This window comes from Salvelinus fontinalis, chromosome 30, assembly GCF_029448725.1.
Source record: "Salvelinus fontinalis isolate EN_2023a chromosome 30, ASM2944872v1, whole genome shotgun sequence".
Classification (NCBI taxonomy): Eukaryota; Metazoa; Chordata; class Actinopteri; order Salmoniformes; family Salmonidae; genus Salvelinus; species Salvelinus fontinalis.
In genome coordinates, this window is record NC_074694.1 from 13443484 (window position 1) to 13448960 (window position 5477).

General features: G+C 40.1%; 1 non-coding gene across 1 annotated transcript; it reads left to right on the plus strand.

Annotated features, from left to right (window-relative positions):
• The first annotated feature begins 5361 nt into the window (after nt 1–5361).
• LOC129829266 (U5 spliceosomal RNA) lies at nt 5362–5477 on the plus strand. The gene has a single exon (XR_008755356.1). It is a non-coding gene; the product is annotated as a U5 spliceosomal RNA (small nuclear RNA).

A 5477-nucleotide genomic window follows, 5' to 3' on the forward strand; every position in this document is an offset into this window, starting at 1 on the left:
CACAACCGTCTTACCAAAATAATGTAAATAAAACGCTGAAAGTAGTAGCCTAGTTATTTTTGCAAACAAAAATAATGAATTGCAGTTTGGCTTAGAATACCGACACAACCTCGAATTGGAACGAATTAATGCAAACAGAACAAAACCGGGGATCCAAATAACCAAAACATAGCCTATTAAATTAATGTTTTTGGACAAAAAACCTGCGGGCGGCTAGGGTAGGGTAGGGCTGGCTCCTCTGTTCCAAGATCATCCGAAAAAGTTGGAGGAGGAGCGTTTATCCTAGCGGCGCTTGTGTAAGGGTGGGTAGGCTCTGCATACGGAGCTAGCTGGAGCTTGACGGAGGCCTCATGGTGTGATGCTGCTGCTGCTGCTCATCGCTCTCCTCTGTTTGGGTACTTTGGCGAAGCCAATTTCTGATATCCATCATGGTAGATTAGCTGGTTCGAGCTAGCTAAATAGGCTAAGGCTAATAACAATAATGCTTTTTTACAGCTAGCTAAGAAGCTAACTAAACTTGGTAGTGGTGGGACGTGAGGCAGAGTTGAGTGAAGCAGCTTCAACCGTAAATTTGACCCCGCCCTTATAAATCAAAATCAAATATTACAGCGGAGGAGTATTACCTTATTCACTTAGCCTACCACAGAGATGAGAACCGCTTTTCCCCACTTTTTATGGAAACCCAAAGGATTCATACTTAACCTCCCCGTGGCTTTCCATAGGCCCCCTACAAACACCGCAGCGCGCACTGTTCATTGTGCTGAAACAGCGCAGCGGAGATACAGATTTTTTTGTGCCAGCCTGTCACTCAATCATTTTAACTTTTCATTGTAAACTTTCGGCTATTTTTATATAGGGACATAAAACAAAAACTGAGGGGGCTCAAATTTGAACTGAGGGGGCTAAGCCCCCTTTAGCCCCCTCGTGGAGCCGGGTCCGGGTATACTTGTTATCGGCAGGGGAGTTTGTCAGGATCAAAATACATATGAAAGGAGCAAAGCCCAGTTAAAAAGTTTGAGGAAAACCCACCATAGGATAGTTTAATTTTTCAGCAGGACAATTACACAAATTGTAATGCCAAAGACACACCAGAATTGCTTTCCAGGTGTTGAGTGTGAATATTGCTGTCCATCAATGATTCCTAACCAAATTTACTGAGATTGAGAAATTTTTACAAAAACAATGACTACAGTATACTGTATGTTTTCTTAAGAGTTGTGAAAATTTGGTAGAATGTTATTCAAAATGATTCACAGCTGAAATGGCTGCCAAGGTGTTCCCAGCAAGTATTAACTCTGGGGTGTGAAGACATATTCAATCAATACATTTTTATTTAATTAATTAATTTAACCGTTATTTAACTAGGCAAGTCAGTTAAGAAAATAATATTATTTATAATGACGTCCCTAAACCGGACGACGCCGGGCCAATTTTGCACTGCCCTATGGTACTCCCAATCTTGGCCGGTTGTGATACAGCCTGGAATCAAACCAGGGTCTGTAGTGACGCCTCTAGCACTGAGATGTAGTGCCTTAGACCGCTGCGCCACTCTGGAACCCCTATGTAGTGTTGTGGTGTCTCTCTTGTCGTGATGTGTGTTTTGTCCTATATTTTTATTTTTAATCCAATCCATTTTTAATCCATCCCCGCAGAAGGCATTTAGCCTTTTGGTAGGCCGTCATTGTAAATAAGAATTTGTTATTAACTGACTTGCCTAGTTAAGTAAAGGTTAAATAAAAATAAATAAAAAATGTAAAACATAAAGAGAGACCTAAGACAACAACATAGCATGACAGCAACATATGACAACACAGTTTAGTAGCAATACAACATTACAACAACAACATGGTAGCAACACAACATGGCAGGATGTCACGTTCTGACCATAGTACTTTTGTATTTTCTTTGTTTTAGTGTGGTCAGGGCGTGAGTTGGGTGGGTTATCTATGTTTTGTGTTTCTATGTTGGGTTTGTCGTTTGGCCTGATATGGTTCTCAATCAGAGGCAGGTGTTTGTCATTGTCTCTGATTGGGAACCCTATTTAGGTAGCCTGTTTTGTCTTTTGGTTTGTGGGTGTTTGTCTTCCGTGTCAGTGTTTGTTGCCACACAGTACTGTTTCGTTTGTTCACTTCGTATATTGTTTTGTTCCAGTGTTTTGTTTATTAAAAAGACATGAACACTTACCACGCTGCGCTTTGGTCCGATCCTTCTACCACCACAGACGATCGTTACACAGGAGAACAACATTGCAGCAGCACAAAACATGGCACAAACATTATAGGGCAAAGACAACAGCACAAAGGGCAAGAAGGTAGAGACAACAATACATCAGGCGAAGCAGCCATGATTGAATCTTTGAATGAAGAGATGGAGATAAAACTGTCAAGTTTGAGTGTTTTTTGCAGCTCGTTCCAGTCGCTAGCTGCAGCGAACTGAAAAGACCCATGGTTCAAATCAAAAATCTAATCTAATTTTATGTGTGTGCTTTGGGAACCTTTAAAAGAATGTGACTGGCAAAACGTATGTTGTATGTGGAGGATGTGGGCTGCAGTAGGTATCTCAGATAGGGGGAACTAGGCACTGTATGTACAGCGCAGAGGTTACTTGTACTTTTTATGGACCTCTTTATGCGCCATCAACGCCCGGGATCAGTAGTAATGATGCTTTCAAGACAACTGGAAACTCTGAAAAATATGAGGTCAAATCATGACATTAGTGATCTTCAGGTAGGAAAGACGGAGCTCCAGAAAGAGGCCAGAGTTCCCGACTTGAAATTCCAAGGATACGGTCCAAACACTTAAAAGACACACCGTCGTCCATTTACCCTCTCCTTATGCCCTTGGGGGAATCCCCGTCACCATCTTGGAGGGCAGTCCAAATGATTAGCCAAGCAAGGGAAGTTTGCAATGTAAGCCCCTCAGCCCTCGTTTTTAGTCGGCTTTGCGAGTGTAAAATTATGTTCACTCCGGGCTGAAACTCAGCATAATTCAATTCACGACGATTGTACATCCGCTAAGAAAAGTCTGCAAAAACTTAAAAACAACATCAATGGAGAAGTTAATTAACATACAAGTGTAAGTAAAAACGATTGCAAATAAGTTTGAAATTGTGCTATTAATGCACATGACGGCACAAACATGTCTGTAAAAAGTACATATGTTTTTGTTTGGTTAGCTTTTGGAAATTGTAGCAATAAAACAGTTCCAGCCAGGCAGGCTAACATTAGTTAGCTAATTCATTTGCTAGCTATCATACACTAGGCGTATATTAATAATTATATATTTAATATAAGTAGACATGCACTCATAATTGACTGAAACGCATATAAAGCACCCACAAGCTACCGGTGGCTGAAAACACAATCATCAGGGGATGAATGAGTGATGCATTTCCGGCCAAGGGTTGTCCTTTTAAAAATCATTCCTTCCTCCCTCGCCCCTTGCCCTGCAAGTGTATACTCGTCAGACGTCATGATACGTCGTCAGAAGTGTCCACTTAATTTGAGGGCTGAGGGCATAGAGGGCATAGTCTTTTAAGCGTTTGGACCGAAAGTTAGATGACCGTTCAAAACAAATTTTCCAGTGAGATTTGTTCCGAGTTCCCAGTTGTCTTGAACACAGCATCAGTAATTGCCGGTGGACAGTTACACGCCCTGCGACAGCCTCGCTGTGCTAGCTTCTACTACCACTGTGTGTCGCAATGGTTATTTTTCTCCGTGAGCAATTGTTGGTAACTGTACTGTAGGATTTGGACAGGGCATGGATTAATGTCAAGCTTCTTTCTACAGACTTTTTCAGTACACGAAAAACGGACTCATGGCGGCAGTAAGAAATCCATCACCATCACCGCTCATTCAACATAGCCTCGATTTACGTTTTTTTTAAATTACTTAAACAAAATCACTTTTTGGGGTTCTCATACACTTACACTGATGTTTTGATTCTTTCTTTTACAGTCGTTAAGAATATATTTGGTTGTGATCTTTGCAAAATAACTATTTTGGATGGATCAGTTGAACTAGAATGCTAATGCTCATTGCTATAGGCTGTAGCTAATGCTAGCCACTGGTTTAAGTATACTTTTTTATACAGTTGAAATGCGATGATGATACGAACTTTATAATAAGCAGGACATTCATATGTGCTTTAAAATGTAATTATATTCTAAAAGTAGTGTGAAATTAGGATTTGTTTTTGCTGGCGTTCTATAAGCACTCCCCCTGTTCTGTCACCAATTGGCAATGTTTATGAAAGTCGATTTTTCTGCATGAGCGCAGTTTTCGCTTTCAGGTATTTTCATGCTTTTGCTTTAAAAATAGTATAACTTTATTATTATTTCTCTTTTCACAAGTTTTTGGGGGGGTGGATAAGAAAAAAATTGATTAATATCATGCATTGTACATTACATCACATTTACATTATTACTTTTTATTTTAGCCTACTTGGTAAATATTTTCTTATTGAACTGCACTGTTGGTTAAGGGCTTGTATGTAAGCATTTCACAGTAAAGTCTACACTTGTTGTATTCGGCGCATGTGACAAATAAAGTTGGATTGGACCCCCCCCCCCGAAAAAAAATGTTTAGAGAATCAAGTCAAGAACGTCCCATTGTTCACCCCTTCCACGTTTCGTTTATGCGGTTCTCCTTTTAAGTTCCGTTCTAATTTGTTTTTAAAAAAAATCGCTGGGAACCAATATATTTTCAATTCCAGGTTTTCCATCATAGTACAAACACATCCTGTACTGTCTTTGGTAGAAGTCTCTCGGAGCGACCAGGCTAAACTGCTGTTCTCATGCCCGTGTATGTTTCTTTCTACCTATTCCTAATAATAAGTAATACACCACCACCGTTTGAGCCATGATTGTGATATACCTGTTGGTATTGAAGTTGTCCATTCCTCTTTGGAAAAGTAATATTTAAAGTTTGGGAAGTGTTTTTGAGCTGTGGATGTATGTGGGTCTAAACTGCGCATGCCTATTTGCCAAATCGGTCTCTGTTTTTGTGAAATGCAGACCACTCTTATAAAGTAAAAAAAAAAAAACATTTAATTTCGGTCAGCAGGTTGTTTTTACTTGTAAACTGTAAAGCGACATTCCAGACGTCAATGCTGTAACAATCAGGAAGTAGTGTATGCTATATTACCCAGAGTCCCCTTCGCTTGTGTATATGGAAACGGTATTTGATTACCTGTCGTATTTCCACCCAAAACATTTACGTATAAAGTTACATGAACACGGTAGTGGACGCCTTATTTATGCGTCTATAACCACACGGTATTGTTGTGCGCAACAATATAAATCCGTTACCGGGACTGATAGTGTCGCGAATCTAGATGGTTTCACTCCCTGATTATCGGTAGTACACTCTGGTTTCTCTTCAGATCGCATAAATCTTTCGCCTTTTACTAAAGATTTCCGTGGAGAGGAACATTATGAGTATCAACTAATTTTTTGATGCCCGGCTTAACGGCTGGGCT